General features: G+C 33.8%; 1 pseudogene; it reads right to left on the minus strand.

The window, feature by feature from the left end:
* Window positions 1-10702, minus strand: part of LOC148947960 (protein adenylyltransferase Fic pseudogene) — a 35907-nt pseudogene extending 25205 nt beyond the window's left edge.
* Window positions 10703-11412: the final 710 nt, after the last annotated feature.

Below are 11412 nucleotides of genomic sequence, written 5' to 3' on the forward strand. Positions count from 1 at the left end.
TTTGGGTTATTATATTTCTTAACATTGGACGTGGTTGTCTCTTACTAGGTTGCTAGCTGCTGATGCAACCCAGATATAAAGATAAGCGCTCTAAGAGTCAAGCCAAAAAAATTCGGTTCCAGGAGGCAAGCATAATATTTTCTACTATAGAGCTATAGAAAATGCGGTTTTTTGTCAAAATTATAATTTTGTTTTCGAATTTATTTTTGTTAATTATGAAAGGTTTTTAAATACATCAATTTACATTCAAATGAGCTATTAAGCAGCTCTATGATTTTCCAGTACTGAGCTAGTTGAGGTGAAAAAAAAACGGAAAAAAAGATGCCATCGGTGCAGAATATCGTGGTTGCAAACATTTTTCTTGATTTTTCAAACCAATATATTTTTCTTATTATTCAAGCCAAGGAACCATTAGTCTCTTATATAGGGGTATTAGACAAGATCGTTTTAATACTGTAATTCTTTTTTTGATCTGACTCTAGTTTTCTGATTTATGGCCTATTTCGTTTTGTACTATGGGACGTGATCGTCTCTTACTAGGTTGCTAGCTTCCGCTGCAACCCGGATCACCAATCTCTGATGTTGCTCTATATGCAAAACATTTCAGTGAATAGAGACTTGAGTTAATTTTTTACTATCTTCCTTGAACAACAAGGCCTTGAAAATGAGCCATTGAACAACTCCTTGCGATGTTCCAGTGCCAAGCTAACTGTGGAAAAGAAAAAAAGAGAAAAAAGATGCCGTTTAGGCAGAATGCTGCGATAGCTGCCACTATTCTTGATTTGCAAGCCAATATATCTCCCCTGCTGTTCAAGCCAGGGAACAGAAAGTTTCCTAGATAGGGGTTTTGGAAAATGCAGTTCTAATGGCGTACACGGTGGTTCTAATGATGTACTTCTTCTTTTTATCTGACTCTATTTTTGGGAGTTATGGGTTATTATATTTCTTAACATTGGACGTGATCGTCTCTTACTAGGTTGCTAGCTACTGCTAAAACCTGGATCACAAATTTCATTGTTAAAAACCCTAAAATAGTTACTACATTTCACAAACGTATATCAAAATGCCTTTTATCATATTAAAAATAATTCTTTCTACTACAGTGTTATAGACAAAGCAGTTTTTCGTAAGAAATAGATTCTTGTCCTTATGTATTTCGTGTACACGCTATATAAGCGTTCCTTAATATATTATATACACGCTATATAAGCGTGTATAAGTATTGCATTCACTTTTTACGTCATATTTGGCTATAATCTACACGATTCATTCATCAAGCTTATACATGAAAACACAGTTTTTTTGTCAGAATTGTTTCTGTTTTTAAAAAAAATATTTAATTTTCAATTACAAAAGGCACTAGATATAGAAATTTCCTTTAAAATAAGCCATTACAAAGCTCTCTATGATTTTCCAGTGCCTAGCATGCTGAGTATAGAGAGAAACAAAACAGAAATCAAAAAGATGCCGTACTTGCAGAATATTGTGGTTTCAGCCACTTTTCTTGATTTTCAAGCCAATATATTTTCCTTGTTGTACAAGAAAAATATGGATAACGAAACTCTCATTTAAGGGTTTCGGATAAGGCGGTTCTAATAGTGTACTTCTTTTTTTGATCTGACTCAATTCCTAGGAGTTGTAGGTTATTTAATTTTTTTACTATGGGACGTGATCTTCTCTTACTAGGTTGCTAGCTACCGCTGCAACCCAGATATATCCTACATGGTCTAGTGGTTAGGATAGCTGGCTCTCACCCAGTTGGCTTGAGTTCGATTACCGGTATGATAAATTTCTACTTATGATAATTTTTTAACGAATCTAATTAAAATAATCATCTATATAATGATTTTTTTTTATTATTTCAGTTACTATGGGCTACAGTTCGTTCCTTAATGTAATTAATTTAAAAAAAAATTCCGCAAAAATAAGTTTTTCAAAGAAAAGTCATGGCTATTTTAAACTTAAGCTCAGCAGATAAAAATACCTGTTAAAATTCAAACTCAAAACGACCAGAAATTACTATTAAAGAATAAATGAAACCCAAAACGAACAGAAATTAAATAAACAATCATAGGAAAAAACATACGACAAATAATAGTATAAATAAATAAATAGATCTTAAAGCGATTAATTCTTAGATTCAATATGAAAATCAAGCTTAATACGAAAAAAAATATTTTGTTATTGAAGTATAATTGAAACTTAATATCAACAGAAATTAAATAAACAATCAATGCAAACAAACGTACAATAGATATTAATGTAAGTGAATAAATAAATGTTAAAACGAGTGAAACGTCAATTGAATATGCAGCTCAAGCTTGAAACGAACAAAAATCACTGTAAACAAGAGTTTGTGAATCGCCTCCTCCTCTCACTGTAAAAGTCTAAAACCTACTGCGTCATCGGCGCTTTACTGTAAACCAATTTTATTACAAATCTTTTCTTTTGTACTTAATATTGAAAATAAACATTAGAATTATAGGAAAATTTTGAACTGATGAGCTGTCAGCAATTAATACCACTATAAATCAAATATTCAGTTTAATTTATTAGCTCTTTTAAAGTTGTTAAAGATGATTATAGTTTCCATACACAAAAGTATTTGGATAGTGCCTCCTTTCCTAATTTTAAATAAAAACCAAAAGCCTGCTGAGTTATTGATGCTTAACTAAAAATTGATTATATTACAAATATTTTCTTTTCCAGTTCTTACAGCATTGAAAATAAAAATACAATTAAAGTGAAATAAATTCTTGAACTGATGGATCTTTCTACAATTAATATCATTATACGTCAATTATTCAATTTGATGTTGTTTATACTTTCCAAGACTGTCCAAGACGCATATAGTTTTCAGTAAAGTTTTAAGTACTTTTACAGTGAAAGAAGGAGTAAGCTTAGGCAACGAATAGGTACTATTTGAAAGATAAAGATGGCTTTAAACGATTGTTTGCCTGTTATTTCAAGCAAATTTATGGTCCTATGTCAATTTTAAAGTCTTGGTCAACCTTCTTAAGACCATAGGAGGTCGTGCCTTGTTTACCTCTCATTAAAGGCAATCTAAGTCTTATGTCAATTTTTGAATTCTTTATCAGCATGCCTAAGACTTTAGGCCGGTATGCCTTTCCAAAAACTAACCTGACAAATATGTGTCCACTAAGAGTCATGCGTACTCCTGCCAGTTACCCGTGCCCCAGCCATTTAAACATTCGCCTCTCAATTAATTGGACTATCTGTCTTGGCTTTTCTCTGTCTACAATTACCCAGCGTCTTGATGCAGCCTATGCAACCTATTGCAAAATACTTGATAACTTCAATTCAAAATAACAATGCAACAAAAATAACAATAACTAACCTGACAAGTATGTGTCCAATAAGAGTCATGCATACTCCTGCCATTTACCCGTGCCCCAGCCATTTAAACATTTGCCTCTCAATTATTTTCTCTGTCTACAATTACCCAGCGTCTTGATGCAACCTATGCAACCTATTGCCTGTAATGAGAGGCAAACAAGGCACGCCCGCCCGCCTATGGTCTTAAGAAGGTTGACCAAGAATTTAAAATTGACATAGGACCATAAATTTGCTTGAAATAACAGGCAAACAATCGATTACTATTGTTTGCATTGTAAATTGAATATGCAAATCAAGCTTGAAACGAACAAAAATCACTGTAAACAAGAGTTTGTTAATCGCACCCTCCTCTCACTGTAAAAGTCTAAGACCTACTGCGTCATCGGCGCTTTACTGAAAACCAATTTTATTAAAAATATTTTCTTTTGTACTTAATATTGAAAATAAGCATTAGAATTATAGTAAAATTTTGAACTGATGAGATTTCAGCAATTAACATCATTATACATCAAATATTCAGTTTAATTTATTAGTTCTTTCTAAAGTTGTTCAAGACAAATATAATTTCACTGCAAACAAAAGATTGGATACTGCCCCCTTCCTTATCTGTAAATAAAAACCAAAAGCCTATTGCGTCATAAGCGCTTCACTGAAAATGAATTATATTACAATTATTCTATTTTCCAGTTTTTACAGCATTGAAAATAAAAATAAAATTAGAGTGAAATAAATTATTTTACTGATGGATCTTTCAACAACTAATATCATTATATTGCAAATATTCAATTCGACGTTGTTTATACTTTCCTAGACTGTTCTAGACGCATATATTTTTCAGTAAAGCGCCAATGAACGCAATAGGCCTTAGACTTTTACAGCGAGAGATGAAGGTGACGCCCAAACTCTTTTTTGTAGTGATCTTTGTTGGTTTAAAGCTGTGTTTGCCTATTCAATTTAAGTTCCACTCATTTTAAGATTTATTTATTTATTTACATTAATATCTACTGATGTTTGTTTGCATTGATTGTTTATTTAATTTCTGTTCGTTTTAATTTTCATTTATACTTCAATAGCAAAATATTTTTTTTCGTTTTAACCTTGATTTTCATATTCAATTTAAGCATTACTCGCTTTAAGATCCATTTATTCATTTATATTATTATTTGATGTATGTTCTTTCCTATTATTGTTTATATAATTTCCTTTCGTTTTGGGTTTCATTTATTCTTTAATAGTAATGTCTGGTCGTTTTGAGTTTGAATATTAACTGCTGAGATTAAGCTTAAAATGGCCTTTACTTTCTTTGAAAAACTTATTTTTCTTAAAGTATTTTTAATTAATTTTTATTCGTTTTGATTGCAAAAAGTTTCAAGTTTTAAAGAATTCCTTATTTCAAAATCGAACTTAAAAAAAAATCAAATCTTCATCAAAGTATCCAAATTGGTATCAAAGTAACAATATCAAAGTGAAAAAAGTTTAAACACCCTTTGAAATGAGCCCCCTTTTAAATTTATACGACGACCCCTTCTATATGAAGTGCGTCTGTAAAAAAAATAAATGGAGTGTGGGGGGATGCTGTTTGCCCTCCGATCATTTTTGACTCTTAAATAGTGAATTACAACTTTCAATTTCCAATAAAATGAGCCCTCTATGAAGTTTATACGAGCATACCTTCCATAACAACCATATATGCCCACAGGGTATAACTTACAACGCCTACCCCCGGGTCCTGGGGGGCTGTTTCGACATCGGAGTTTTTGTTTTATGAACTATATGAAGTGCACCTGGGAAAAAAATAAATGGAGTTTTGGGGAAAGCTAGTTGGCCTCGGATGTCTTTTTACTCTTAAAAACTGAACTAAAACTTTCAATATGTAATCAAATGAGCCCTCTCTGAAGCTTATACGAGCATCCTATTCATAAGAACCGTACACGCCCACAGGAAAACACTTACAACGCCTACCCTCTGTGCCATGGGGGTTGTGTTGACACCGGAGTTTTCTTATCTAATTTTTGAACAATGTTTAAAACACTGACTCTCAAAATTGGTAGCGGATGGGTTTACAGAAAATAGGGTATGGGGGGGTAGTTGCCCTTAAATATCTTTACTCTTAAAAAGTGAATTAGAACTTTCAATTTCCATCAAATGAGATCTCTATGAAGTTTGTACGATCATCTCTTTCATAAAAACCATACATGCCCTTAGGGCTTAACATAGAACGCCTTTTTCCGGGCCCTAGTGGGTTGTATTGACACCTATGTTTTTCTTATCCGACCTTTGAACTATTTTATTTTTAACAAAATGTCAATCTAAATTTTTTTTATCAGATGGGTTTGGAGAAAGAAGGCATGGGGAGGGAGAGGGGCTAGTTGTCCTTGGATCTCTTTTGACTATTAAAAAGTTAACTCGAACTTTCAGTTTCCAGTCAAATTAGCCCTCTCTGAAGTTTATACGAGTATCCCTTTTATAAAAACCGTATATGCCCTAGGGCATAACTTACAACGCCTTCCCCTGGGGTCGGGGGGGTTGTGTCAACACATGAGTTTTTGTTATCTGACTTTTGAACAATTTTTAACTTAACGGCTACCTCAAGATTTTTATCGGATGTATTTGGGAAAAAGGGGCGTGGGGGGCTAGTTGCGCTCCAATCTCTTTTGACTCTCAAAACTGAACTAGAACTTTCAATTTCCAATCAAAACAGTCTTTTCTGAAGTTTTTACGCACAACCCTTCCATAAGAACCACATATTCCCCTAGGGCATAACTTACAACGCCTGCCTTCGGGCCATGGGGGGCTGTGTAGACCCCGGAGTTTTTGTTATATGGTCTTTAAACTATTTTTAAAAATATGGCTATCACAAAGTTCTTATCAGATGAGTTTGATAAAAAAGGGCGTGGAGGGGTGAATAAGCGCTCTCCAATCTCTTTTAACTCTTAAAAAGTGAACTAGAATTTTCAATTTCCAATCGAATAAGCCCTCTTTGAAATTTATACGAGCATCCCTTCCATAAGAGCCATATATGCGCCCAGGGTATAGCTTACAACGCCTGCCCCCGGTTCCTGGGGGTTTTGTGTCGACACCAGAGTTTTTGTTATATGATCTTTGAACTTTTTTTTACAAAATAGCTATTTCAACATTTTTATCGCATGCATTTGGCAAAAAAGAGCGTGGGGGGGGGCTGGTTACCCTCCAATATATTTTGGAGCTTAAAAAATGAATTAGAAATTTCAATTTCCAATGAAATGAACACATTCGGAAGTTTATACAAGCATTCCTTCCATTAGAACCATATATGCCCCGAGGGAACAACTATTAACCCTTGCCCAGAATACCTTGGGAGGGACTGTCATGCTCAAAGATATAATTTCCAAGGCTTTCAACTATGTTGAACAAAATGGCTATATCAAAATTTTGATTGGATGTGTTGGGGGAAATGCTGGGCGTGGAAGGGGTATTAGCTGCCTTCCAATCACTCTCGACCATTGAAAAGGGCACTAGACATTTAAATCTCTAATCGAATGCTCTCCTTTTGAAGTTTCTACGACAACGCTTTCTATAAAATCTTATATGCCCCCAGGGCATAACTTACAACCAATGTCTTGAGGGCTGTGGGGGGTTGCCATCCTCAAAGACCTAATTTCAAGAATTTTCAACCACGTTGAAAAGAATGGCTATTTCAAAATTTTGATTGGATGTGTTTAGGAAAAATGTGGGCGTGAGAGGGGGTTAGTTGCCCTCCAATCACTATCAAGTATTAAAAAGGACACTAGCCCTTTGAATTTCCCATCGAATGAGCCCTTTTTGAAGTTTCTACGACAAAGCCTTTTAGAAAAAGCATTTATGTCCCCAGGGCATAACTTACAACCCTTGCGCTGAGTGCTGTGGAGGATTGTCCTCCTCAAAAACATAATTCTATCTGGAAGTATAGTAAGCAGAACAAAATAGCTACCTAAAAACTTTGATTGGATGTGTTCGGGGAAATGGTTGGCGTAGAAGGGGTGTTCATTGCCTTTAAATCAATTTTGGTTCTAAAAAAGGGCACTAGAACTCTCAATTTCCGATCGAACGAGCTCCCTTTTGAATTTTTTACGACGACCCCTTCCACATGAAGTGCCTCTGGAAAAAAAATAATAAAACATTTTAGCCGTATGGTCTTTACTATAGGCAACGCGATAGTGTTACCTCTAATTATATTAAAAAAAATTGTTTTAATTACAAAATATTTTTAACCCCATTAATTTCCTTTAAAATGAGTCATTGAACAACTCTCTACGATGTTCCAGTGCCAAGCTATCTGTAGAAAAAAGATTCCGTTTAGACAGAATGCTGTAGTAGCTACCACTTTTCTTGATTTTTAAGCCAATATATTTCCCTTACTGTTCAAGCCGAGGGACAGAAAATTTTCTGTATTGAACTTTTTGACATGGCGGTTCTAATGGTGTACTTTTTGTTTTGATCTGACTCTATTTTTAGGAGATATGGGTTATTATATTTCTTAACATTGGCCGTGATCGTCTCTTACTAGGTTGCTATCTACCGCTGCAACCCGGTTTCCATGAAAACCTTACCATACCACCGGAGCATAACATAAAATCATTTAGATGGTTGAAATGATTCAATCATTGAAACATTATCAGCTCACTAGATTACACGCAGAGTACATAATTGGCGTTATGGCCATAAACTTGATTTTATCCACAAGTGACTACAATGTATGGGCATAAATTCAATTTGTGCCTAGAACATTTACTCATAACAAGGCATAGAATTCAGGCTAATCATTTTTCAAGTAATTGTACTACCATTTGTCATAGGCCTATCGCAATAATAACAAAAAAAAACTATTTAGCACTAACGATTTGACACTAGTGACACTGAAAAAAGTTCAACTTACAGTTTCTTGTTACATATATACCAATTCAAGCAGCCTAAAAACCGGAGGTGGTCAAGTCAGATATTTTAATTTTAGCGGTATAACTTCTCTGCAATATTTTATTTTGTTATGGCAAAAGTATTTGTGCTTTTGTATGTTTGAGTGTTGATTCTTGTATTTACTCCGCTATAAACTAAGAGACAATTTTGTTTCAGTCACTATAATTCCCTTGTCAAAAGTATGTGAACAACATATAAGATAAATCAAAACACTATGTACCTGGTGATAGAGTTCTGGATAAGGCTGTGCAGCTATTTTAGTGTGCCATGGCTTAATCCCACGGGTCACAAAGAATTATGTTTTATATATTTATTTTATTTTCTTTGAGGTCAATATTATCATTGCATTTGTTTTGTATATGATTTTTAAAATTAGGAATTTTTTTAGGGTTAAAAGCAAGAGCGGATCCAGGATTTTTGTTCCGGGGGTTTTATCCGATTTTTTACATTGACTTTGTCTAACATCCCGTGGTTTTGTCTTTACAGGTACTTTTAAGACTAATTTTCGACTCGGTCAAAAATTTCGGGGGGGGGGGGTCAAACCAGTTAACCCCCCCCCCCCCCACTTGGATACGGCCTTGGTCAAAAATGACAAGAAGGTAGGGCGTTCCAAAAGAAACTGTGCACTGAACACAAGAAAGGATATTTATACATTTAAAATGTTTAAATGTAGGTGAAAATGTTTTCCCAAAAGATTTTAAATATTATATTTAGATAATTTTGAATTGTTTCCATATAAAGTGCATGTTGTTCATGAACTGAAGCCTCAGGATTCAGAAAAACGCGTACTCTTCTGTCGGTGGTTTGAAAATTTTATTCTAGAGAAAGGTGAACACATTTTAAACCATACATTCTTCAGTGATGAAGCATGGTTCCATTTGTCCGGGTACATGAACAGTCAGAACTCTAGAGTGTGGTCTACAATAAATCCTCATGCTCTGTTTCAGAAGCCACTCCACGATCAAAAAGTTGGTGTTTGGTGTGCTTTGTCAAGGCGGCGTATAATTGGACATATCTTTTTTGAAAACACCATCAGATCTGATTGTTAAATTCATAACATCCTGGAGCCATTTTTTGATCAACTGACGGAGCAAGAAAAGCAACAAGGCTGGTTCCAGCAAAATGGTGCAACTGCACATACGGCTCGTGTCAGTATGGCTGCAGTTGGTTATGTCTTTAGGGATCGTGTGATCTCTCGTGGTTTGTGGCCACCTCGATCACCGGATTTAACACCTCCTGACTTTTATTTGTGAGGGAAATTGAAAGGCTCAGTGTGTGCAGACAATCCTCGAACTACGGATGAACTGAAGCAGAAAACAACAAGTGTTATTCAAAACATCAAACATGGTGAACTTGAATGTGTTTTTCAAAACATGCAGCGTCGCGCTCGTTTATGTCTGCAGGTGAATGGCGCACACTTTCAACAGTTATTGTAGATCATATCTTACTGCACGAGTCAATCCTCAATCGTACTTTAGTTGATAAGGTATTAGATTTGTGAATATTTGCAATATATAGTATGTTTTTGTAAGTTTTGTTTCTTTGGGTTATTAGCATATTCCTTCTGCACTGTTTCTTTTGGAACACCCCTGTAAATATTTTAACAAGGAATTACAACAATTCCAAAACCTTAAAAAGAAAAACAAAGCTTTGAAGCTTAGTAGAAATCGGAGTAAGAAATCAGATTTGCTGTAATAATCAAATATCTTTGAATGAACTGCGTGTGAATAGACATTGAAATTTGGAAATAGCAAAAAATGGATAATTGCAAAAATATTTGTATTTATTTTAACAAGGCATTATAACATTTCAAAAACCTTTAACAGTAAAACCAAAAGTTTTCAGCTTAGTGAAAATCGTTGTTAGAAATTACATTTCTCCGCTTTTTTTCCTTCGAGGGGATGATATCATCATTTGACTGAGTGGTCGTTTTATTTTACTTTTAAATGTCACTTCTTATACCAATTGGTTCTAACTGTTTAATTTGCTTTCCATGATTTTGCATATTTTCGTTTGTAGTTGAACTAATTTCATCATTTTCTGATTTAATATCTTTGTTTTGTGATATTGCAGGTGAAAAATAAATTTTGTCGTTTATTTGATATAAATCCCCAAGCCATACAGTTACTTCAGCTGTTTGCAATCCTTTAGATTCTCCACCCTTCTGAACTTTCTTATCTTTTGCTAGCACTTTTTTGTAATAATAGAAAGGATTCAGATTATGGTACCAACGTGTTTTTTTCTGTTTTAAATTAATTTTTCCTGTTTCTGTACAAGGATTAATCGTTTCATCGTTATCAGTTTCAGCTTTATCTTTTCTTTTTGACTTGCTCTTTCTTATGTCCATCCTTTTTACTGTTTTCGCTTTTACAATCTTGTTTTCAGCTTGTTCGTTTTTTTTATCCTCCGTCATACTCTGTAGTGATTCATTTGATTCGATTTTATCATAAGCATTTCTTCAGTTTTTTTGCTGCAAGAGATATTTTCTAACTTTTTTTCTTTGCATTCTAAATATTGTTCTTTGTCATTTAGTGAATCTAAACTAAAAGATAAAATAGAAATATCATCTTCATTATTGAATTTTGATGTTTTGTTCGTAGGTTTATTTTCTAGTTTTCTTTCTCTGATTTCTAAATATTCGTCTGTGTCGATGAGTGAACTTAAATCAAAAGATGCAACAGATCTTTCATCTTCTTCATACGATTTGGACATGTAATGTATTTTAGAATTTTCTTTATTATTGCTTATGTAAAATCAAGTAGTTAGAACCCAAAAAAAAGACAATTTTCAAATTCTCGGCTATTTTTCTGGTTCGAATTAAAAAATCAAAATTATTGTTCAAATATGAGAAATTTTTTTGCAGTTTGCTGTTAAAAAAATTATTTTGCTTACAATTTTAAGGAATTGATCTAGTTTCAGTTGAAAAATCAGATTTTTTTCAAACCCCCAAAAATTAATGCATTTTATGTCACTCTACCATGAATTTCATTAATCAGATAATCTAATATATCCTACATGGTCTAGTGTTTTGGGATAGCTAACTCTCACCTAGTTGACTCAAGTTTAATTCCTAGCATGGGAAATTTTTACTTATTTTGATTTCTTAACAAATATAATTAAAAT

Source organism: Artemia sp. Qi Xiang Cuo, chromosome 10 (assembly GCF_049724085.1).
Source record: "Artemia sp. Qi Xiang Cuo chromosome 10, ASM4972408v1, whole genome shotgun sequence".
Lineage (NCBI taxonomy): Eukaryota > Metazoa > Arthropoda > Branchiopoda > Anostraca > Artemiidae > Artemia > Artemia sp. Qi Xiang Cuo.